This window comes from Puma concolor, chromosome D4 (assembly GCF_028749965.1).
Source record: "Puma concolor isolate L17-30 chromosome D4, mPumCon1.1.hap2, whole genome shotgun sequence".
Classification (NCBI taxonomy): Eukaryota; Metazoa; Chordata; class Mammalia; order Carnivora; family Felidae; genus Puma; species Puma concolor.
In genome coordinates this window covers 69,012,296-69,038,514 of record NC_141679.1, presented here as the reverse complement: position 1 = coordinate 69,038,514, position 26,219 = coordinate 69,012,296, and the positions used below count along the sequence as shown (strand labels likewise).

The following is a 26,219-nucleotide window of genomic DNA, read 5'->3' as shown; positions in this document are numbered from 1 at the left end:
CTTCTAAAATGAAAACTTAAAAATAAGGTAAAATTATCATATGTCCCCATCCTTTGAAGACCCTTCCTCTGCTGAGTCTTTGTCACCAGCTGAACTCTGAGTCAAGAGAATACTCACATGCTCTATAGATCTGTTCTGCTGGTCACATTTGTCAACCATTCTCCCCCAAAGTAACCTGTTTCTGAGGGTCCCTCATGCTTCACATAGATTTGCAATTATGGAAGGGCCCTATGAACTGGATGGATTTAATCAATTGGTAATCACAGCTCTCAGGGCTTTTTTTTTCTTAAGTTTATATATTTATCTTAAGAGAGAGAGAGAGAGAGCACGAGTGGGAGAGGGGCAGAGAGAGAGGGAGAGAGATAGTCCTAAGCAGGCTCCACACTATCTGTGCAGAACCTGATGGGAGGCTCAGTCTCACGAACTGTGAGATCATGACCTGAGCCGTAATCAAGAGTCAGACACTTAACCATCTGAGCCACGAAGGCACCCCTTTTGGGGGTTTTGTTTTGTTTTTTAAAGTTGCTTCAAAATTTTTTTTTAACGTTTATTCATTTTTGAGAGACAGAGTCAATTAGGAGTGGGGCAGAGAGAGTGGGAGACACAGAATTCGAAGAAAGCTCCAGGCTCTGAGCTGTCAGCACAGAGGGCTCGAACCCACAAGCTGTGAGATCATGACCTGAGTTGAAGTTGGGCACTCAAATGACTAAACCACCCAGGCCCCCCCCCCCCCGTCCTTTTTTTTTTTTTAAAGATAACACTAGTCAGGGGCACCTGGGTGGCTCAGTAGGTTGAGCGTCCAACTTCGGATCAGATCATGATCTCACAGTTTGTGGGTTCGAGCCCCACATCAGGCTCCATGCCGACCGCTTGCTCAGAGCCTGGAGCCTGCTTCAGATTCTGTGTCTCCTTCTCTCTTTGCCCCTCCCCCGCTCATGCTTTGTCTCACTCTGTTTCTCAAAAATAAATAAATGTAAAAAAAAATTTTTTTAAAAGATAACACTAGTCAGACAAAGAAGTTTGAGGTGGGTAACAGTTTGCTACTCCCACATAACCTTGCTACCATATTATAATGGAACAAGTCTCAGCCCAGATTCTGCCACACAAGCAGACATTTGCTAAACACACATTCACTAGCAGGCAGGCACAAAACAGGTCACGGCTAGCTATTCTGGAAGCTTGATGAAGTCACAGCCTCTGTCTGGCCTTTTGGATGGTCTGATGAACACCTTGCATGAACTTCTGTTCACTGGAGACAAAAGCCAAGACTGCAGAGGCAGGATTCTGTCACCCTTTCAGTCAATATCAGACAACAAGGATATTCCACATCGATGGCCACACACTGGAGTGCATGCCTTTTAGCAATCAAGTGTCCCTAGTGTAGTTACTGGGCTGTCTGGATTCTGATAGCCGCGCAAGGGTGGAGATATTTTATCCAGTCTACATATTAAGAATACATGTTTCCACATTCCTGGAAATAGCTTTATTACAAATGTTTTTTTTTTTTTTAACTTTTAAAAACCTTTTTTAAATTGAAATATATTTGACAAAAAATACTTTTCATTAATGAGAGCCCATTTCTGACATTTGTAATGCTGATCAACAGGACACCATTTTGCAAAATAAAAACCCATTTTTGACATTCCATGTGCAAATTAGCAAAGCTTTGACTATTGAAGTACAGATGGCAAACGCATTGGTGGATCGAGTGCACATCAGAATGCCAGCTGACTGCCCCAGCTACTCTCAGGGCAAAAGCTAAAACTAACTGGCTGTGTTGATGTGTTTTAAAGCAAATTGTTGTCATCTCTGTAGGTCCCTGAACCTCAAAGTCTAAGGCCCCAAATCTCTTGGATTCCACAGATTGATCACTGGACCCATATAAAGCAATCACAATAGTTGGAAGTTTTTCAAACTGCAAATCATGATCCATTAAAAGGTCATAATATGAATTCAGTGGAACACAGCCAACCTTAAAACAGCGACATAGAATATATAGAAATGTCAGCATTAAACACAATAAGGGTAAGTATTGTTTCTGAAACTCTATGTTAAATATTTGTGGTATGTGTTTACTGGTAAACTCTGTAAAGTGTACAATATCTTTTAAAATTTAAAATGTCTTGTGTGTATGTGTATGTGTGTGGGTGGTTGCTTTTTTTTTTCTTTTTCTTTCTTTCTTTTTTTTTTTACAGTGTTGAAAACACTCAAATAGTTGAAAATACATTTCACAAAGTTGGTGTCATTTACTCTTTAAATACTATGTATACCAGTGGTCCTGGTCTAGATTCACATTTAGGCAAAACATTTCTCACCCTCTTCAAGGGCATGGTTCTGGCGGAAGATACCCCACTTACATCACTGGGCAGAGCACTTGGCATCTTGCTCTGCAGCATCAGCATTGAGATTTATGGTGACCTCACTGCTATCGCCAAGGACAGTGGGTGGGTACTTGCTTCGTGTTTATATAACTACAGGGCCAATCCTGGAAAACTTCCAAAGACAAAAGGACTCTGTTCCAAAGACTCTGAGAGCTTTCTCAACTTCCCCAAACTGAAAGTTGCCAGTAACCTCCCAATGGCAGTTCCAGGAAAAGAAAGAAAGAAAGAAAAAGAAAGAAAGAAGAAAGAAAGAAAGAAAGAAAGAAAGAAAGAAAAAGAAAGAAAGAAAGAAAGGGGGGAGGGAGGAAGGAAGGAAGGAAGAAGAGAAAGAAAAGAGAAGAAAAGAAGTTCTGCTTTTACCAGGTACCAGCATCATACCTGCTTCATAAATAGTTTGTATTCTAGACACATACCCTGAGCCAGATGTTTTCTTTTATATCAAATAAATTGAAAAGAACGGTTGAAGCTTTTCTGACGATTGCATTGCCTCTTCAGCGTGCATACAGTGACTTGTATAGAGGGAAAAATCTGTCACATGCAGCCAAGTTCTGTCAAGTGTTTTTAAGAACTTTCTTACTGAAAGGTAGCACTACCCCAGGAGCGATTTTTAACTTCCAACAGCATTTTTATTAGCTAAGTCATCAATGCTCCAGGATCCTGCATAAGAATTGAAAATGGAGTTTGCAAAGATGAATAATGTCTACATGATTCTTTGAACTTAAGCTCAAACCCAGTTTTTGTTTAGTAATATGATAGAAATTTATAGTTTGGGTTTCTAGTATGTGTATATACATAAATATATATATATATATATATATATATATATATATATATATATATATAAACAGTTGAACTTTATGTGTTAAAAGCCACAAACTGGAAACTGGAAAGCCAGTTTGTCCTACCAACAGGACAGTCCAATGGAAGGATACAAGGTTGGTTTACCGGAGAGAAAAACATACATGATAACGAGTGGAAACTGCCGAAGGTAGCTCACCAAGGATGATGGCACCGAGTCGGATCACCCCGGGAAACTGGAAGGAAAGGACTTTGTGTTGCCTGGGGCACAAGTCTGAGAGTAAAATGATCTGGAGGCCTGGGTTGAGGTATACGCAAAGGCACTTGTCTGAGAGAAGCAGAAATAATGCCATTTGTGGTGAGGGAACCGTGAAGAGTGACCCAGGAAGTGACTCAGAGGGTAGTGGGGATGAATCACGTCAGGTTGTGGTTCCAGAACCAAGGAGAGAGCCTGAAAGCACAAATGAAACACATCATGCTGAGGGCAGCCGGCGGATGATGGGAGTCCTCCTTCAGCTACTTGGTGCTGCATGAGAAATAACCTATTGAAAAAGCTCCGTCTCTTGTTCCAGCAAAGTAGTCCAATTCTTTTCCGTGACCAGGTAGTGCTACCTGGGCAAGTGTCCGGGCCCCCAAAGCGGGCAGGCTCCCTGTTAACGCAGAGCCCGTGTATCTGCTGCCTGGGTGGCAGCAGACTTCTGCCCCTTCATAAACATCAAGACAAAATAATGGGATGTTTAGTCTGAGTAATACATTAAGGAAATCAATTAAGCTCACATGCAACTTTCTAAGATTTTAATTACAGTACTTAGGGTACCACACTAGAGCAGTTTGTCAGGAACATAATTTGTTAATGAATAACAACTGACAGTGAATTAGTCAGGATTGTAATTAGCTCTTGCTAGCCATCCATTGGAACCCTGATCAAAAGCCAGTCAGCGAAAGAGGGCTAACTCAGCTGTAAACGATAACCTCGACGGCTCTATCTGGGCCATCTCCTTGATGCCCATGTGCTCTGAGAAGCCTAAAACCATGTGCACTTTTTAACTCAAGTGTGGTCTGGGGAGCAGCACCTGCCTTCCCCTAGAAACCTGTCAGGAATGCAGACTCTCAAGTTCCACCCCAGACCTGTGAAGTCTACATTTTAAGATGCCTAGTGTCTTAGAAGCGTATTGAAGTTTGAGAAACACTGTGGGAGTAGACAGAGCACAGGTTCCAAATGTAACAGATCTTACTGCAACTCCTGACACCCTCACTTGCTCACTAGAGATGTGTCCTGGGGCAATTGCTAAGTCATTTTGAGCCTCACTGTCCTTATCTGTAAGTTGGATCGACTACTTCCTATACTGTAGGATTGTTTACTGACTGGCAATAGCTTGTGAATGTGCCTAGCACAGATATGAACAATGATAATATAGGGGAAACTCAGCAAGACTTTGTCTGAACCCCTTCACTTCTCCAGTCTTCCCATTCCACAATAGGGTAAGACTAGGAGAAATAAGATAGAATGTTACAACTGAGTTAAAAGAGTAGAGAGAATATTTAAAGAAAAAAAATTTTTAATGTTTATTTATTTTTGAGAGACAGAGACAGAGCACGAGCAGGGGAGGGACAGAGAGAGAGAGGGGGAGACACAGAATCCAAAGCAGGCTCCAGGCTCTGAGCTGTCAGCATAGAGCCCAATGCGGGGCTCAAACCCACAAACTAAGAGATCATGACCTGAGCTAAAGTCAGACGCTTAACCGACTGAGCCACCCAGGGGCCCCAAGAGAATATTTTTTAAATAAAATAATGAAAATAGTGAAATTAGCCAAAGAGTATACTAAAATTAGATTATATTGTTTTTGCTTTAAGTGGCCAAATAACCAAATAAGAAAATGTGGCTTGCTAATATCAAACAACTTGGAGACTGCAGAGCCCAGATTTTTCTAGGTCTTGCCAGAGGAGGGAGGATCCTGAGGAATGAGGTAGCCATGAGCAATCCTCCCAAGATGGGATTCATGCAACAATCTTGAGAACTGAGATCCATAATTGAAGATCAAATTTTTTAGGAAACATTCTTCACACACTAAATAATGAGTATGCTTTTGATACAGCATGCAAACTGAAAAATATGTACATTGAAGCAATATTCTCATAAGAAAATTTCTCTCGAAGCTTCCACACCTAACTCAAGATAGTGTTGGAAAGAAGCCTTCCCTAAGCTATTAGATCATGTGCTCAAGTGTAAGGGACTACTGTTGCATCATGGCACTGACAGAAAATGGTTGTATTTTTACAGCACGTTGTGGGTAGACCGAAGGGATTCTGGGAGCATCTATATAGGACAAGGTGAACAAAATCTTTTTTTTGGCATCATGTAATTATAAGGAAAATTAAATGTTGAGAAAGATGACAGTAAGTTTACGTAAAATATTCAAATTGAGTATTATTAATTTTTTTTAATGTGTATTTATTTATTTTTAGTGAGAGAGCACAAGCAAGGGAAGGACAGAGAGAGAGGGTGAGAAAGAATCCCCAGCAGGCTCCGTGGTCAGCATGGAGACTGACACGGGGCTCAATCCCACGACCGTGAGATCATGACCTGAGCCAAAATCAAGAGTCAGACACTTAACCAACTGAGCCACCAAGGATTGTTAATTTTTTTAGTGAGAAAATGATTTTGCTTGTGGAAAGTTTTACAACCAGGTTTGATACTTAAAATAGCTATACTCAATTCCAGATCAAAAGTCTTTAATAATGATCTCAATATTTGGAGTCACATCCAACAAATCGTTGCCAAGACCACTGTCAAGGACCTTTTCCCTGTTTTTCTCCAGGAGTTTTAAAGTTTGGGGGAAGTCTTGAATCCATATCAAGTTAGTTTTGTGAGTGGTATAAGATAGGGGTCCAGTTTCATCCTTCTTCCTGTGATTATCCAGTTTTCCCAGCACTATTCATTGAAGAGATTATCCTCTCCCCATTTAGTGTTCTTGGCTCCCTTGTCAAATGTTAGTTGATCATATATGTGAAGGTTTATTTCTGGGCTCTTGAATCTGTTTTGGTTGGTTTGTATGTCTAATTTTATGCAAGAATCGTACTGTTTTGATTGCCGTACCTTTGTAAGGTAGTTGGAAACCAGGAAGTATAGTGTGGAAGTTTAGGAGACATTGACTTCTCAACCCTGACGTACTCTTCCTTGGATGGTACCTGTTTACTTGGGTCTCTGGGAAATTTCACCTGCTCCCCAAACCTCTATGCTCTATATTGTTGTTCCCATCACACCATATGGGAATTTTTCTATATGCCTGTAGGCACCGTGAGGTCAGGGTTTGTCTTATTAATTGGTAAATCCATAACGTGAAGTATTTGAAGAGTAACAGGTGCCAGTGAATTAGTTCCATCACCGCATAAGCCATAGACTTCACTGGGCATACTTCCAGCTGTTCCTGATCAGTCTTGTGAGAAGAACTCTGGTTCTTTGAACAGACTGATTATCCTTTCTTTGCTATAAGCTGCAGTCCTAGGTTTGTCTCTCCAATTCCAAAAACATTTCAATTTTTAAAACTGTACTGAAAAGAGGAAGAAAATGACTTTCCAAGGTCAGTTCTTCGGGCTGGTGTCTCAACCGGAAAAGAAATAGGCAAGTTGTGATATATCATATGAAACTCTGTCCATAAAATCAAGCCATCCTATTTTTTATACTTCTACCTCATTCAATGACATTGTTTTCTTTGGAGGAGTAGAATATTTGTTATTCAGACTCTGGGCAGAGGAGTGAAATGGCCTGGATTTGGAGATAAGAGGTGGTTCGCTGCTGTTCAGCTGCCACGCTCAGCATCTAACAAATGTGTGTTTAAGTGAAAACAGCGTAGGCCCATTGCTGCCTCTGTTCTCAAAGAGAACTATTTATTTTGAGCCATAGCTTTTCCTGTCTTTAGTGCTATTTTTGAAAAACTGTGTATGTGTTCATCTTACTATGTGCTTCTCCCCTCCCTCCAGCCCCAGCCTCTGCCCCAGGAGAGCCTTATAACCACTCATGAGGTTCTCTTGACCCTGGGCTCTCCTGCCATCCTTTTCGGGTCAACCCCACACCACATTTTACCAAAAGTCTACTCTGGCCTCCTAGTCAGGAGCTCCCATGGCACACTGAACAAGGACCAGGTACTTGAGCATGCCCAGAGGGGGGTTCTCCACATTTTGTTCTTTCCTGTTGTGTTCTTTCTGCTCAGCCCATTCATCAACAGCTGCTTTGTGATCATGTCTTCTCATTTTCTTTCTTTTTTTTTTTTAAGTTTACTTATTTATTTTGAGAGAGAGAGAAAAAGGTAGAACGTATGGCTAGGGAGAGGAAGAGAGACAGAATCCCAGGCAGGCTTCATTCTGTCAGTGCAGAGCCTGATGCAGGGCTTGAACCCACACATTGCAAGATCATGACCTGAGCTAAGTCAGATGCTCAACTAACTGAGCCACCCAGCCACCCCCTCCCTTTTTCTAGAGCACCCTGTTTCCTGCCTTGGAATGTGTCTTCTCTCTGGTTCCCCATGCTCTACTGTCATCCTTCAAAGTACAGAACTGGCATTACCTTTTCCTTGAAGATTTTTGTACTCTTTCTTGCTGAAAGTGAGATGTCTCTCATTACAGCATTGTTGAAAGAATTGAGTAAGATTATGCGTAGAAGCAGAGAGAAGAATGGTGGTTGCCAGAGGCTGAGGGGAGGGGGAAATAGGGAGCTGCTGTTCAGTGGGCAAAAAGGTTCATTTATGAAAGATGAACGAGTTCTAGAGATCTGATGTACAATGTTGTGCCTACCAACAATACTCTATTGTGCTCTTAAAGATTTATTTAGAGGCTAGATTTTGTGTTAAATGTTGTTACCGCAATAAAATGAAAAGACCATGCATGTGAATATACAAAGTGAAGTGCTTTGCGTGTATTAGACACAGTATTTCTTTTCCTTTGTATTTTTAATTCTTTGATTTCCAAGGTCTTTACCCATTTTCTTTTGGGACAGCAAAGTTATTTCTATTTACTTTGTATTCTAGTGGTTTGTGTGCATAACTTAATTGTTATACATCACAGTGAGAAAAGGGGTCATAGATTTCAATGTCTAACATCTGGTTTTGAGACCTACCTCCAACATTCAATAGCTGTGGTCTTTCCTATTGTTCTTTCTTATTGTGTTCTTTCCACTCAGCCAGTTTCATCAACAGCTGCTTTGTGATCATGTCCTTCCTTTTCCTTGAGTAGGTTGCTCAATTTCTTTAAGAATCAGTTCTATTATCTGTTAAGCGTGAAAAAAAAAGAAAGAAAAATAACAACTATCTCTCTGGTCCTGTGGATTGATTAAATGTTAGCGGATGTGTGAAAATGTCTAGCATGCTGCCAGATACATGGTAGGGTCTCAGATTCCTACCATGGTTTCCTTTCTCCTTTGAGGACAGTGGTTATAACGTCTACATATTTATAACCCTATGGCACAGAGCATGGAACCTTGTGCATAGTTGTGGCTCAGTAAATATTTCCTGAATAAATGAATGAAAGAAGGAGTGGAAGGAAGGAAGGAAGGTTAAAGACAAAACAGAAGGACTAGCTCTCTTAGTCTTCTTCATAATGCAAAAGTTATAAGGGGTTTCAGCACAAAGACAAGTATCTCCAAAGAGAACAGGACTATTTCCTCTTTTTTCTAACCCCGTGCGACATCTTTAGCAGCAGCTGCAACCTTGAAATTTGGAAGGGAGAGCTGTTCAAAGCTCCTAACTTCTGGAAATCAGTAGTTGATATAGCAGCAATGCACCCCTGTTAAAGAAAAAATTATTGTAGCACTTGTGAAAATGGTAAGGAAGACTTTTTTCAAGACTATTACAGGAAGGGTCAGCTCTATTGCAATAAAGGAAAAAGATCAAGCTGAACTCCGACTATAGCAAGGACAAATGGGATTTATAGCTGATGAGCAGAATGAAGGGGTCAATGGATAAAAAATTACTAAGGAGAGACATCAAGGGTAGGGGGATTCTTGCCAAACAAGCCCAATAGAATTTTTGCTAAAGGAAGGTCAAGGACTTAGGCATCAAAGGTGGGGATTGAGGAATTTGATCAAATATTAAGGTTGGGGGGGAGGGGTGTTCTCACTAGACTAACAGCAGGATTCTTGATAAAACTAGGCTAGGCAGGCTGAGGACAGGATGCAGGCCAAGGTCAAGGCCTGGTCGTTAAAAAGGCTCTGAGAAGCCTGTTAAGGTTTGGTCAGGGAGAGAGTATTTGTCACCTCTGTCTCATCACACAGGGCAGAGGCCCCGAAAGAGTCCTGCTGAAAGCCATGGGGCTAATCTAACGGGGAAGGCAGAGGTGGGGCAGTTGTCTGCCCTAAAAGTCAGAAGGATTTGGCCCAGTGTCATAAACATTCCTGTCTCTGGATTTTCATTTGTAAAAGGGACATGACACCACCTCTCCTCCCAACTACCTTGGTGTGTGTATTTGTTTCCTGTGGCCACTGTGATAAATTACCACAGCCGTGGTGGTTTAAAATAACAGAAATGTACTTTTGCACAGTTCTGTAGGCCAGAAGTCTGAGATCTCTGCCGCTCAGTCAAAATCAAAGCCTCCATAGAGCTGTACTCCTTTTGAAGATCCTTGGGGAGAATATGTTCCCTGCCTCTTCTAACATCTGGTGGCTGCTGACATTCCTTGTCTTGGGCCACATCACTCCAATCTCTGCCTCCATCTTTTTTTTTTTTTTTAATGTTTTTTATGTCTATTTATTTTTGAGAGAGAGAGAGAGAGAGAGAGAAGAGAGAGCAAGTGGGGGGAGGGGCAGAGAGAGAGGGAGACACAGAATCTGAAGCAGGCTCCAGGCTCTGAGCTGTCAGCACAGAGCCCGACGTGGGGCTTGAACTCACGAACCGTGAGATCATGACCTGAGCCGAAGTTGGACACTTAACCAACTGAGCAACCCAGGCACCCCTCTGCCTCCATTGTTGGCCTTCTTTTCTTCTGTCTGTTTTTAATTTTCCTCTCCATCTTTCTTATATAAATACATATTACGTTAGTCTGCTTGGGCTTCTATAACAAAATACCACAGCTTGTGTGGCTTAAACAACAGAAAATGTATTTCTCACAATTGTGGAGGCTGGGAAGGTGAAGATCAAAGTGCTAGCCAATTTGATTTCTGGTTAGAGTTCCCTTCCTGGCTGGAAGACAGCTGCCTTCTTTCTGTGTCCTCAGATGGTGTGTGTATGTTGGGTTCAGGGCAAGGAGGGAGGGACAGAGAGAGAGAGAGAGAGAGAGAGAGAGGGAAAGAAAGAGAGAAAGAAAAACCTCTTCCTCTTCTTATAAAGCCACCAGCCCTCTCAGATTAGGGCTCTACCCTCATAACCTTAATTACTTCAGAGCGCCTGGGTGGCTCAGTGGGTTAAGCGTCCGACTTCGGCTCAGGTCATGATGTCATGGTTCATGAGTTCAAGCCCCGTGTAGGGCTTTGTGCTGACAGCTCAGAGCCTAGAGCCTGCTTCAGATTCTGTGTCTCCCTCTCTCTCTTTGCCCCTCCCCCACTCACGCTCTGTCTCTGTCTCTCAAAAATAAATAAAAACATTAAAAAAAAGTTTAACCTTAATTACTTCTCAAAGCCCTATCTTTAAGTACAGTTACATTGGGGATTAGGGCTTCAGTGTTTGAATTTGAGGGGTACACAATTCAGGCCATAACACATGTGATTGCCTTTGACGCACCTAGATAATCCAAGATAATCTACCCATCTCAAGAATCTTAATCTAATCCCATCTGTAGAGACTCTTTTTCAGAATAAGGTAGTATTTACAGGTACCTAAGTACCTGTAGTACTTAGTACTTAGGTAGTATTTACAGGTTCCTAAGCCCATAGGATCCCATATCTTTGGAACCCATATCTTTGGGGGACCATTATTCAGCCTACTACCAGCCAGCCAAGTGGGACATAAGAGTCTGATTTATAAAACACTTGGAGGTTCTTGATGGTATTATCAAATCCAGAATTTTATAGAATTATTCACAGTAAAATGGTCCTCAAGTTTGATCTACAGTTTTGTTGCTTTGAACTTTGTTGGTGTGGGTAGTGACTGGGAACCTTTACTTGGCCTGTTAGTCCTTTCCAGCTGGATGTTTAACAAGTATCAAATTTAGGGGCTCAGTTGGTTAAGTGTCCAATTTCAGCTCAGATCATGATCTCATGGTTCGTGAACTCAAGCCCCATGTCGGGCTCTGTGCTGACAGCTCAGAGCCTGGAGCCTGCTCCAGGCTCTGTGTCCCTCTCTCTGCCCCCCCCCCCCCCCCGCCATGATCTCTCTCTCTCTCTCTCTCTCTCTCAAAAATAAACATTAAACAAAAAAAGTTAAAAAAATATAAGTATCAAATTTAACAGAATTGTTGTTTTCTTGCCATCAGACTTATTCCTTCCCTGTTGCTCCATGTCAGTAAATGGCAGTGCATCCATCCAACAGCTCAAGCCAAAACCTAGGAGCACTCAATTCCTCTTGTTTCCCTGCCCTTTAAATCCCATTTTGATCTTTAGCAAACATACAGCATGGGACCCACCAATCAGAACAAAGTTGAGCTGTCGAGTTGTCTAGTGGGGTCCCTACCATGTCAAACATTGATATTTTACTTTTTCGTTTTAGAGGAAGTTTGGGTATATTGGGGTGTTGGAATGGGGCCACCACTTCGGAGCTCTTGGCTATGACTATTTACCAACTTGTATAGAAATATTTCAGTATTTTGGCCATTGTGAGGGCTCTCCAGGGATGTACCAGCTAAATAGCAGCCCTGCCCACATCCAACTTATCAAGTTGCCTTAATGTCCAAAAGATAGCTCAAGTTCAGCTACTTCTGTCCACCTCAGTGGCTACTGCTCTAGAACTGGTCACCATCATCTCCTGCCTATACTTCTGCACTAAGCTTCTAGGGTTTCCCTGCTCCCAAGCACACACCTCTATACTCCATTTTCCAAACAATAGCCAGAGTGATCTTTGAAATATACAAATTATATTATGTAATTCTGCTGAAAACGAATTCCATTATACATAGTATAGATGCAAACTTCTTATCCTGACCTACAAGAGGCCACACTATTTGGCCTTAGGTCTCTGCTCTGACCTCATTTTCTCTACTTTCTTTCACTTTCCCAGTAGCCTTCTTTCTATATAATTTTTTCCTTCCTCTCCTCCCAACCTTGGCATTAGAGGTTCTGTCTTGAATGCTGTTCCTGACTAGATCTTTGCATGGCTGTTTCCTCATCTAGTGCCCAAGTCAAGAATCAAGTGTCACCCTCTTGCATTTGTTATAATAAGTTTAGATTTGTGCAATATCTTTTGCTTATTCACTCAAACTTGTATTGGGTTTTATTATTATGAACTTGGCACTCAGCTAGGAACCAAGGATACACAGATGAAGAAGACCAGGTTGTTCTTCTCTGGGGCCTCAGTTGAGTAAGAGAGCCAGAAAAGTAATTTCAAAGACTTAAGATATTTATGGAACAGTGCAAAAATGAGCTGTAATGGAAGTCTTATGGGAGCACAGGGAAGGACATAACTATTAATAACTGTGCCTGGGGGAATCCAGGAAGGATTTTGAGAGTAACCGACTTTACCTGGATAATTACAGTGGAGGATCCTTATTTTAGAATGAATGAAACTAAACTAAATTATACCATTCTATTTAAGACCTAAGACTTATCTGTGTTTGGTAAATATTTAAACATGAAGTATTCCTGACTTCTATCCACAATTTTAATGGGCATTAAATATATTCAGTATGGTTATCTTTATATTTTTAATCCGTAAGGCGAATAAGTACTTCTCATTTAGCTGACTTGACAACAAAGATTGATGGAGCAAGTAATATCAGGAGTGGAGACCTTTGAGTTGAGGGGCAGGGTCTCTAGTTTTTCCAGTTGAAATGAGGTGAATAGAAGGTCATGGTCACACAGCTGACCTGTTTTATTCCTGAAATAAACTTGATCAAGTCAATCCCTTATCTCTTGGACAGGTAGGCATATTGCTAATTGTCCTTCACATTTCCCAGGGTGGATGTCTCTTCCTTTTTTCTAGAGATTTGAGATATAATTGACATACATTATTGTGTTATGTGTAAGATGTACAATGTGATGATTTGATACATTGCAAAAACAATTAGTGTAGTAAGTTTATTTAACACCTCCATCACTTCACATAATTACATTGTGTGTGTATGTGTGTGTGTGCGTGTGCGTGTGTGTGTGTGTGTGTGTGTGTGTGTGTGTGTGTGTGTGGTGAGAGCATTTAAAATCTCTTTTAGGCACTTTCAAGTATGTAATACAGGGCTGTTAACAATAGCCACCCTGCTGTACATCACATTCCCAGAGCTTACTCATCTTGTAATTGGAAGCTTGTGCCCTTTGACTAACATCTCCCAATTTTGACCATCTCCGGCCCCTGACAACCACCATCACTCTATTCTGTTTCTGTGAGTTCAGCATTTTTAGATTCCACATATAAGTGAGATCATACAGTATTTGTCTTTCTCTGACTTATTTCACATAGCATGATGCCCTCCAGTTTCATCTGAACAGTATTCCAATGTGTGTGTCTGTGTGTGTGTTTATGTGTATCACATTTTCTTTATTCATTTATCCATTGATGGACACTTAGGTTATTTCCATGTCTTGGCAATTGAGAATAATGCTGCAATGAACATTCTTTGAGACAGTGACTTCGTTTTCTTGAGTATCTTTTAGTCTTTGTAGAGATAAGAGAAAAGAAAAATGTTCAAACTCAATGTTCCTGGTGTATTTACTGTAACTATCACAAGCACATGGTTTTATTTTTCTCTTACATTTTTCCTTGCTAGTATTGGTCAAAATTGGTAACTGTGTTAGTGTTTGTCTTTTGTTGTTGTTGAATATCTCTGCTACATTGGAAACACCACGAAGGGGGAAATTTCTATGGTCTACTGCTGTATCTCCATACTGAGCACCTAACATATAGTTGGTGCTCAGGATAGATCTGTTCAACAAATGAATACACGAATAATCCTGATAGTTTGAGTAAAAGAAGGTAATTGAAGGATTGAAGAAGGTAAAAGAAAGATTCACATAAATTAAAAGATAATTGGGATTTAAGGACACCTCTCTAGGGAGCAAAATCAACCTGTTGTGGTTCATAGAGATATTTCAACTGGATGTGAATTCCAGGTGCCCAGTCATTCTGATATTTTCTTCCAAAGGGATAATTTAAATTGGACTCCTGGGGCAGGAGGTGCTCAAAACTATAGATAATGGACACAACCATTTATTTGCTCACTTAGCAAGTATCCTTTGCTTCTAATAGAAGGGAAGAATTGCTCATCATTCCTATATCTAAGAGAATATACAGGGTCCCCCTGTATCCATGGTTTCACTTTCCATGGTATCAGTTACTGGTGGTCAGCTGATTTGGAAGCAGATGATAATAGCCTAATGCTAGTCACAATGCCTATGCAATTCACCTCACTTTATCTCATCAGGTAGGCATTTTACACCTCACATCGTTATAAGAAGAAGGATGAGTAGAGTAAATAAGGTATTTTGAGAGACCACATTCATATAACTCTTATTATAGTATATTGCTGTAATTGTTCTATTTTATTATGTTATTGTTGTTAGTCTCTTACTGTGACTAATTTTATCATAGATATGTACTTATAGGAACAAAACAGCATATATAGGGAAAAAACCACTTTCAGGCATCCACCAAGGGTCTTGGAACATATCCCCCGCAGATAAGGGGGGACTACTGTATTACTATTTATTGAATATACTCAAGAATATTCTTCAGGATACATTTTAATAAATGGGTAAAGTTAGTATAATTTGGGAATAGATCACTTGACAAGTATTTCGAATTTGGTGGATAGATCATTGAGCCAACAGATTTCTTTTTACTCCTCTGGGTATCAAGCTCCCCCTGCCTTTTGGTGGGAGAGGCTTACAGTGTCTCTGCCAATGAAAAAAGGCCGTGATTCACCCAGATGTTTTGGATGGGGCTCAGTAACGTCTCCTGGCAAGTCTGCCCCTTGGTTTCCCATCCTGGCATTAGGAATTGATTTAATGTAGTCTGGTCATGCATGTCTTAGGCTCGTTTTAGTAGAAAACGATAGCTGAGAAGTGTTGGTGCCTTTCGGCCAAAGATCACCAGGAACATATTTGTAGTCAAAAGTTAGGTTTCTTGGTGTACCAGACGGATGCTCCCCAAGATTCCTGCCCCCTGGTGGACGAGTCCTGTATAGTGCCCACTCCACCCACCCATTTAAGTGGGACCTGTGAATATGTTGGAATGTCACTCCCACAACTGAGTTACTACTCAGTCAAAAAGCAGATTATCCTAGGTGGGTCTGACCTAATCAGGTGAACCCTTAAAAGAAAGTGAAACATTAGGGACATCATCCAGTTGGACTGGAAAACAGCAAACAACTATGTTGTGAACTGCCTGTGGAGAGACCCCGTGTGGCTAAGATGTGGAAGTGGCTTCTTAGAGCTGAAAATGAACCCTGGTCAAAGTTAACAGCCAACAGCCAACAGCCAACAAGAAAACAGGACTTCAGTCCTACTACAGCAAGGAACCAGATTCTGTTGATAACCTGAGTGTGCTTGGAAGGACCTCAAGCTGCAGATGAGAACATAGCCCCAGCTGACCCCTTGATTTTGGTCTTGTGACAGACTGAGAAGACCCCTAACCTATACCCAGACTCCTGTCCCAGGGAAACTATGAAGTGCTACATTTCTACTGTTTTTGAACCTCTACAATTAAGGCAATATGTTACGCAGTAACATAGAATAGAAAACTAGTGCAATTGGTTCATTGTAACAAGGGAGACAAAACAAGATGGAGAACTTTAGGATGTCTCAGCGAGGGAGTTGTAGAAGGGGCTTGTTCTGGAATCTGGGCTTGTGGTAGGTGACTTGGGCAGGAGTTCAAGGAAGCATGGTTTTGTTCTGGGTTGGGTACTGTTGGAAAGAAGGGTCCTCTTTTATCTAAGAGGCGGGACTAATGCTGGAATGCGTGAAGAAGCCTCAGTCACAGTAGCACGAGAAGAGGGTGTTTGGCCATTTTTGTGGTTTGGACAATGCTCTCGTCTTTGTCTGTGTTCAGACACCATTCCAGAGTGGCCCATGAGATTCCTGTTAGAGCCAGGCAAGATCTGAGCTGACAGCCATCAGGAGCTGCTTTGGTGTGCGTGACAGTTAAATACTTCCACAACCTCACTAACAGGTCCGTTTTTTTTCAGATATGGCAATTTAAAAAAATTTTTTTTAATCTTTATTTTTGAGAGAGAGAGAGAGAGAGAGGGAGAGACAGAGCGTGAGTAGGGGAGGGGCAGAGATTGAGGGAGACAGAATCTGAAACAGTCTCCAGGCTCTGAGCTGTCAGCACAGAGCCAGATGTGGGGATCAGACTGATGAACGGTGAGATCATGACCTGAGCTGAAGTCGGACGCTTACCCGACTGAGCCACCCAGACGCCCCTCAGATATGACAATTTTAATAAATTAATAAATGTTTTAAAAAGTGGATGGGAGGGTCTTTATATTTTGTTACAGTTTTATTGAGGCATAATTGATATACAAAAAAGTGTGCATATTTAATGTATACAATTTGATGAGTTTGGACATACGCAAATTCTGCTAGATGTACACACATGTATTAACTAAGTGCTTATTAGCAAGTTATCATACAAAAAATCATACGATCTCTTCCCTGAGCTTAAGGAATTCTGCTCTTAAGTGCTCAATCTACGCCTCATATCCAATATTCATTTGAAATAAAAGCAAGGCTCCTGTCACCCACAGATCTGACATTAGGCAGAATCTTTGAGAATTCATGACTAAACATGGAACCACTTAGATATATAGTTTAAGGCAATATATTCCTAATATATGCCTAGTGTAATATCCCTAATAAGATACCCTAAGATTAAAGGGTATTGGCCTCACTGGATTCTCATACCCTACTCCCACAAAGGTAAGAAGTGCCTTTAAAATATTATTAGCTTGGGATATCTGGGTTGCTCAGTCGGTTAAGTGTCCAACTCTTGATTTTGGCTCAGGTCATGGTCTCATGGTTTGTGACATCAAGCTCCACTTGGGGCTCTGCTGACAGCACAGAGCCTGCTTGGGCTTCTCTTTCTCTCTTTCTCTGCCCCTCCCTGGTGTACCCTCTCTCTCAAAATAAATAAACATTAAAAAATATTATCAGCCTATATATATGTTATATAACTGTAATTTCACCAGTGAGAGCCCATTTGTAACATTCATCATGCTATTTAATAAAAACTCATTTAGGTGTCCAGTATGCTAATTTTCAAAGCACTTGTTCTTGATTGAGATAGGATATAGAAGAACATGGAGTACTTTCCCTTTGCAGAACGAGTATCTTGAAGCATGAGTATCATCTAGGTTAGAATGGATTTTTTATATTTAAATATACTATCAATTTCTGAGCTAGAACTTGATCCGGCAGTTCTCATTCTTGACCATCTATTGGAGTCACCTATAGGAACTTTTAAAACTTTATACCAATACTGCACCTGCAGATCAAATCTATCAGACTGCCTGGAGGTGGCATCCAGGCATTGGTAGTTTTAGAAGTTCCCCAGGTGACTTCAGCCTACAGCCCAGGTCAAGAACCATTGTCTTAATCCAAAGATGCAATAACATCACATTGTGCTGGGGTAAAGTAAATCATGGCTATCTTAAAACAGCTGCCCATTAGAACTACCCAGGAATCATTTAAAAAAAAGTGTGCTTAGACCTAACCCCAGACCAATTAAATCAGAATCAAGGGTGGAGGGGCCTGAATACTCACATCTTAAACCTTTCCAAGTGGCTCTAACATGCAGATATGTGTCCGTCTGCTGTGAAGAACTGTGTATGCGTATGACTGCAGGCGGTGGGGCTGGAGGGGCTTCAGGAGGACAGTAGCTCCATGGCCCGTCCACTTGTGTGATGTGAGGGGCATCCCCTGTGGTTGGCAGGGGCTGGTTTAGCTCCCAGAGCCTGGATACCAGGGGAACTTGCTAGTGTCCCAATGCTGACTCTCCTCTCCCTAAGCCAAGCTCCATTATGCTCTCATGTCCAGACCTCCTTCAAAGTAGATGTCTCCACTTGACCTGGAACATGGGGTGGGAGGCATAAAGATCCCTATCCCCAGTCATTCCCCCTCCACAGATGGACCCTGTCTATCTGTGAAATCTACACAAGGATGCTTAAAGGTGACATGTGGGCACCAGCCCCACCTCCAAAACTGCCCCAGCCTCCTCTGTTTGCTTTTGTGTTTTCTTTATATCCTTCATGTAGCTGTTGTTTCCACCTACCCTTTTGAATAGGTGATAGGAGGGAGCTTCACAGGGTCATTAAGAAACACAGAGTTTAGAGTCATATCCTCTTGGGTTTGAATTCACCAGTTGTTTCCTGAGTGACCTTAGCCAGCCACTTGACCTCTCAGAGCCTGAGTTCCATCTGTTTAAAATAAAAAGGTCAAAAATACTTATTTCATAGATTTTTGTGCAGATTAATCAGCTGATGCCTATAGGAGGCCTAGAATAGAAACTGGCATATAGTCAGACTTAATAAATTGCGTCTTTGTTATTGTTACTGCTATTATTATCTGGCTTGAGGATTCCAAGCCGGATATAGCTTGACTCTGGCCTCCTTCTGGAAGTATGGTTCTCAACCTTGGCTTTACTTTGGAATTCTCTATGGAGTGTTAAAAAAAAATACTGGGGCCTGGGCCCCACCCCAGGGATTCTGATACAATCATTCTGGGGTGTGGCCTGAGTCTTGATTTTTAAAAAAAAATTTTAGTGTTTATTTAATTTAGAGAGAGAGTGACAGAGCAGGAGTGCAGGAGGGGCAGAGAGAGAGGGAGACACAGAATCCGAAGCAGGCTCCAGGCTGTCAGCACAGAGCCCAATGCGGGGCTCGAACCCACAAACAGTGAGATCATGACCTGAGCCAAAGTCAGACGCTTAACCTACTGAGCCACCCAGGCGTCCCATAAGTCTTGATTGCTTTAAAAGCTCCCCAGGTGGTTCTAATGTGCAGCCAAGGTTGAGAACGAGAGCCATGGTTCTTAAAGTATAGTCGCAGGACCAAAAGCATCAGCAGCACCTCAGAGCTTGTTTGAAATGCAGGTTCTCTGGCCTCATGTCTGCCCTCCTGAATTTGGAGAGGCAGGGCCCAGGGACCTGAGGGCCTCCTAGAGATTTTGATACCTAGTCGAGTTTGAGATCTGCTACTATAGAGAACCTGCCCTCACCACCAAGCCTCTGCTGGCTCTCTTTGGTGGTATTCCTGTTGGCTGTGGGGAGACCCGTCTTTGGGGAGGAACTCTTTCCTACCAGTAGTGGTATCGCTTCTGAGTTTCAGCCTGCCTGTTGGAGGATCAAATTTAAAGCTGGTCCATCACTTAAATAAAATGGACACATGCATAACTGATTAACCAAGGAGAATGCATGTATACATGGGTTCACATTTATCTGGCATAGTTTTCAGCAAACAGTAGCATCAGACCTGACCTTATGCTTTGTTTTAAATCAAACAGAGGAACTTACCAGCTTCATTTTCTTTGCATTTCATTTTTCTTGGTATTTATTTATCTATTTATTATTATTTTTAATAATAATATTAAAATGTATTTATTTTTGAGAGACAGAGTGTGAGTGGGGGAGGGGCAGAGAGAGAGGAAGACAGAATTCAAGGCAGGCTCCAGGCTCCAAGCTGTCAGCACAGAGCCCGATGTGGGGCTCGAACCCATGAACCGTGAGACCATGACCTGAGCTGAAGTCAGAGGTTTAACTGACTGACCCACCCAGGCGCCCCTTTTTCTTGGCATTTAACAGCAGGCACTGAAAGCAGGATCTTGACAGGATAAAGCAAACTTTAAAGATAACCATTGTTGTGACCTGACCTAGGCTGATTTGCCTATTCACAGTGACTAGCTTCTTTTTGTTGCATGCTCCTGGTTTCCAAAGATTAGAGGTGAGGGCAGTAAGCCTCCTTGCCCAAAACCTTACATCTGGGTGGTGTGTTATGAAGCAAGCAAGTCTTGGACCAAATTCAGCCACATGTAACAGTAACAAAATAACAAAACAGTAACAGAAAATAGACACAAAGATCAGTCAACCTGTTTGGTAAGCCCACTGAGGTGTGGCCTCTCTGGCCTTGAGGTTGAACAACCCAAAAGGTTCACTTTGAGGCAAAAATACCACAAGGTTCTGATCATTAGCTAAACCTTTCCAGCATCCCTGGCATTTTGGGTGCTGGACTTTCCTGGGTATGGTAGGATATTTTGCAACCCATGACCCTGAACTCTGCTAGCCATCCTTCCTACCCCCTAGTCATTGTGATAACCCCCAAAGCCCCGCCTCCCCCAATTTCCAGGTCTCCGTAGTCTGACACATGTAGGATCAAATGGAGTTCTTTACCTAAAGCATCACTCCAAAGGTGTTAGGGTGCTGGGTTTTGATACCAGATTTTTCAAAATATTCTGATGCAAGGCAGAATATTTCTTGGATAACTCGCATTTTGCCAATGAAACATTATTTCTAATATCCCTATGCTAATTAACAATCTCAATATGCCGCTTCAGGTAGTGATATTTAAAGCAAGCACTTGTCACGGTGCTTGTCGCTGGAGTTGGAGTGGGGGCTCCTGATTAGGGTCTTTCAAATGCTAACCAGCCATCTCTGGAATATGGATTCTTGATTAGGGTACTTCACATATTAATTAACTGTTTCTAGGGTATAGATTACTGTTAATTTACACCTCATATTTCTCGCTATCTGTGCTGAAGCATGTAAATGTAAATGACAGATAAGGGACTATACCTCAGAAGGGAAACCTCTTGTGTTGTAGGTGTGGAAATAAGCACATGTCTGGTGGGTGATCCAGCAGTAGGTGTAAGACGGCCACTGTGACTAACTCTCTTGGCTTACCAGGACCGAAGGGCTTCCTGGGATCTGAGGCTTTCAGTGCAAACACCAGGATGGTCCTGGGCAAACTGAGACAGTCGGTCACACCTGCCAGAGACTCCGCTTCTAGCAAGCGATCGTAAGGTAACAAGCCAGGAAAGGTTCCGTACAGTAGGTGTTAGTTGTGAAAGTGCAGATTTGGAAGCAGGTTACAGAATTAGCAATGGGGAATTTTTTGAGTAAATTTGGTATATCCATCAGATAGAGTATTACGGTTGTAAAAAAACTCATGTTCTGTATTAGTCACCTCAGGCTGCCATAACGAAATACCACAGACTGGGTGCCTTCAACAACAGAAATTTATTCTTTTATTCTCCAGTCCTGGAGTCTGGAAGTCCCAGATGAAGGCCTGGCAGGGTTGATTTCTGGGGAGGGCTCTCTTCTTAGGTCGTAGCTGGTTGCCTTCTTGCTGTGTTGTTCTCTTGAGGCAGAGAGGGTGAGCCAACTCTCCTATGTCTCTTCTGTTAAGGACACTAATCCCACCAGATTAGGGCCCTCCCTTATGACCTTATTTAACCTTAATTACTTCCTTACTCCAGACACAGTCACACTGGGAGCTTAGGGCTTCAACATAGGAATTTGGGGAGGACAGATTTCAGCCCACAGCATTCTCAGAGACCACTTGTGGAAAAGAAGTATATACACAACATATTGGAAGTTGAAGCCACAACACAGTGTGCATGGTATGATCCAGAAAAACAAGTCAGAAGAAAATGTCTATGTCTATAGGAAAACTGGGAGGCTACATAGCATGTTAAAAAATGGACATAAAGCTGATGTTAAATTTCTTTACACTTTCTGCAGTTTTCTGTACTCTTTTATTTCAAAATTTTAAAAGGTTAACATGCAGTATTGTTTAAATAAAAAAATTGTAGCTTAAAAAATTCAAGTTCTAGGTGCACCTGGTGGCACTTAAGTGTCCAACTCTTGATCTCAGCTCAGGTCTTGATCGCAGGGTCATGAGTTCAAGCCCTGTGTTGGGCTCCGTGCTGGGCTTGAAGCCTATTTAAAAAACAAACAAACAAAAAAAGATTAAAAAAAAAAAAGATACAAGCTCCAGAAAAAAGATAAATTAAAAAAATAAAAACACAAGCTCTGGTTAGACTGCTATCAGACCAGGGGAGAAATGGGTATGGCATCTATTAGGGAGAAACACAGGACCTAGATTAGCGGTGACTGGAAATGAACACGTAAAGAGGGAATCTGGGATATTTCTGTAGCCCTGAATTGAATATTCCCTGTATAATTTGGCAAATTCAGCCTTGCTATCTATGGGAATGGATAGTGGTTAAACATCTGGTATTGACAACTGACCATCATGGCTAGAATCCTAGCCCTTTGGCTTGCTGTCTGTCTGTCCTTGGGCACGTTTCTGTCTGTCCCAGGTGTCTGTCTGTCCGTCAGGAATAACACTAGTGCCTGTTTGTGAGGTTTTGGCATGTTGTGGGGTTAGGATGAGTTATTACATGAAAGGCCTCAGAAAAGTGCCTGCCATATAGAAAGGTGTTCAATAAAGCAGCTATTGTTGCTATTATTATCTTTCTCCTATGAATGCCTAGATTTGCATCTTAGGCAACAGTTAGAAATTCTTATAACATCATGGCTTTGGACACCATTTCCCCTGTCTCTTTGGGAGGGGTTTGTTCATTGTCGTTAGACCCGTTAGGCCTGATGAATAAAAATGGGACACCCAGGTAAATCTGAATTTCAGATAAACAACAAATAATTTTTTAGTCTACGCATGGTCAAATATTGCCCAGGGCATACTTACACTAAAAAATTATTCATTGTTTATCTGAAATTCAAATTTCACTGGGTGTTCTCTATTTTATCTGGCAATCCAAATTGTTATAGATGTGACGGCAACATGGAAAAGAAAGCCAACGATGGAACTTTCTTAATGAGATCCTGCTAAGCCAAGCCTGCCCTGCTGAATTCCTGGTGTTGGTATTGTCTTTATAGTGGGGAGTGTGCGAAGTAACCTATGCGTAGGTCCTGGCTTGGCACATGGCACAAGGTGCGTGCACCACAAATCTGGCAGGAGAGCCTACCCTTTATTAGCCATGTGACTTTGGGGAAATGACATAATCTCTTTAAGCTTCAGTGTCCTCAAAGGTGAAATGGGGCTGAGAATAAGACCTGGTTCGGTGTGAGAATTGGTTGGAATGAGATAATTCCCAGCCCGTGGGAAGCGTGGCCTCTGAGGGTGACGTGAGGGTGGATTTCAGAGCACAGTAGCAGGGAGGTGGGTCGTCCCCAGAGCTTGCAGCGGGGAAGTGAGAGGTGCATTCTCCTGGTTGCCACAGCCCTCTATGTTCATGAGCTTTCTTGTCTGGAGAAACAGTAAATACGGCAGGAAAATGATCTCCACTTCACTTTCCCCACTCACATCTGGCTTGAGTGCATCTAGTTGGCAGAATCTAATTTGTATGGCAAACCCTTAGCTGCAAGCGAGCCATGGCGTTGAAATGTCTATTTCCAGCCTCCTCTGAAGGGGAAGACGTCTTAGGAGTGGAGTGGATGCTGCTCGACCCAACAAAATGTCATGACAGTGAAGGTTTCTGTGAGAGTAGCTATCTGTGTTGGGATTGAGATCTCCAACTCCCCACCCAATAGCACCCAGCATCAGCCCTCTTCTCTTGCTGCTAGGGTACTCTTTGTGTTTGAGACTCAGCCTTGATTCTCCTCTTCCACTGTCTTCTACTCTCTTCCTCCCTGGGTACCAGTCTCCATCCTGACCCCAATCTAGGGTCTGACACTTGGTTATTGTTGCCAGACTTCTCAGGGTTGCCAACCTGAGTTTCAGAGCATTGCCTCCCCTGGATCCCTTCTCTTTGTGCCCCACTGTCAGATAACTTTATTCTGCTCTTTGAAGTGTGCCCTTTACTTACAGATTGCACTTTTTATCACCTGGAGTTTGTCTGCTCAGGCCTACCCTGCCTGTGACATTCCCCTTGAGCCTGGGTTCCATTTGCCTACCCCATGGTTTTCCCCTCTTGCTATGGTTAAGGGTTATGAGAGAGAAAAGGTCCCCATGGACCAAACCCAGGCAATGAGAATTCAAAGCCACAGAGCACGAGCCTACCTGTAGCCTGTGTGCTCCTGGGTATGGGGAGCAGTAATAGCTCTCAGCCTCCAGGTCCACGCTGTCAGCCAGTCACTTTGCATATTAAACTGATGCTGAACTCTTAAGAAGCAGCAGCCCCACCATTTGTTAAAATCGCAATGCATCCCTTCTGCTGCCAAAGATGGAACTGTAATTTCCCTCTCCTCTCAAAATAAATACTTTGCGTGGTTCTGAAAAATTTTAGCAATTAGCTTGTACCATCACCTTTAATTAGCCACTGGCAAACACAATTAAGATAATAAAGCTTACCGAGGGGGAAGCATGAATAAGCACCAGATTCTAAATCTACTGGGGAAGTGACCCTGATGAATCATTTAATAGGTTACCGTAATGTAATTTTGCAAGTTTGTTGTATACACCACCGAGAACATATTAAGTGGGGCTGAGCCATAAGAGAGTCTTAATGATTAATTTGCCATATGCTCCTGAAAATCTCATTTTTTTGACAAACAATACACATCTACTCTCTTTCTTATTAATAAAACCATCAAGAAAACCCACTTTTCTTTCCATCTCACTAATGACTCCCTCTAACTTGCATGGATATCCAGGGATTGGTCTTTTTTTTTTTTTTAATTATATCTAAATTCCCATGGCAGTTAGTAGAACACAGCTATTTACTCTCTTATGTATTGACTTCAATTGTTGGCAATTGCTTTTTAATCATTTTTTATTGGCTATTCCACAGTGACATCATGGGGAAGATAATTGTTATTCCTTTTTATTTACAGAGTAAATGATGCTTCAGGGTTAAGTGGCATGCCCTGAGACCTCTGTGAGAGGAAGTCTAGATTAGAACCTAGCCTTAAGATTCTCAGCACATCTGACCCAGAAGGACTGAGAATGGAAAGTCACTACTTGGGATGGCAAAATAGGACCAAGAGTAGGGAGTCCTGCCTCGGAGCAAGACTGTCACCTCTCTGAAACTCATTTTCCAGATCTGTAAAATGGGCTTACCGGGGGACATTGGCGTGAGGATCCAATAAAATTGTGCCTATGGGAAGGCTTTGGGGGTTGTACACACTAAGGGATGGCAGATTCACTGGAAGGAGAGGCTCCTTTTCCCCTGCCCGCTTCTCCTACAGGATGGATGTCTCACTGGTCTCTGGGCAGATCAAGTTGAGGATTTGGTGTTGCTCTTCTTCCAAGTGGGTCATTGCTTGTGGGAATCTGCTGCTGGACACACAGTTTGGCCACAGTGAGGATGTCCCTGCTCTCCTCTATCTGGCTTAGATACCACAGCACTGAGATTTCTTCAAGCAAAGGCGTACAGGCCTGGAATGTTCAAGCAGGTCTTTACTGTAGGCAGTTCAGGTGATTACGTGAAATCTTACAGAACATGGGACAAGCTGACATGGGTTTGGGGAACAGATCTCAGCCTAGCTACGTTGTCCCCTCCTATCACAGAAGGGATGAGGCGTCGCCACTCAGGGGACATTGGGGTGAGAATGAGGGTGTCCTTACATGGAGATTCTTCTGACCTGTGAACCTCCTCAAATCGTCCACTCCCTCCCTGTGCTTCTAGAGACAGTCTCCCTTTAACTCACAACCTGTTGCAGTTTCCCCCTTGTTTCAAACCCTTTGTGCCACTGCTTCCTAAAAAACTAATCAGCCTCTTCTCAGTCTCTCTTAATGTCTGGTAAATTTTGCATGGTCCTTAAAAGTTTTAGTAATTAGATTGTAGCATCACCTCTGTTTGGCCGTTGGCAAACATACTTGAAGTAATGCGTGTCAAAGGCCAGGTTCTTCCCTGGCCTATACAGCACCTTTGTTCAAATCAGAAAAAGGAGCCCCCTTGAGCAGGCACAGTGCTTAGGACCTGGGTAGTACCTTTGTGGGAGGGAAAAAGTTTCTCCTTTCTCTCAGTGGGTGCAGTGCTGACAAGGCACATGGTTTGAACTCCAGAGAATAGGCTGTATT

The 26,219-nt window shown here is 42.2% G+C and overlaps 1 long non-coding RNA gene across 2 annotated transcripts in view; it reads left to right on the top strand.

Annotated features, from left to right (window-relative positions):
• LOC147574973 (uncharacterized) overlaps nucleotides 1-26,219 on the top strand; it is a 211,276-nt gene that overhangs the window by 48,108 nt on the left and 136,949 nt on the right. Inside the window, exon 3 of one of the 2 annotated variants that reach the window (XR_015242928.1) lies at nucleotides 1,864-2,601. The exons of the other annotated variant lie outside the window; for it this stretch is intronic. This is a non-coding gene — a long non-coding RNA (uncharacterized LOC147574973). Of the gene's footprint in view, nucleotides 1-1,863; nucleotides 2,602-26,219 lie in introns of those variants that run through there. 2 annotated transcript variants of the gene reach the window in all.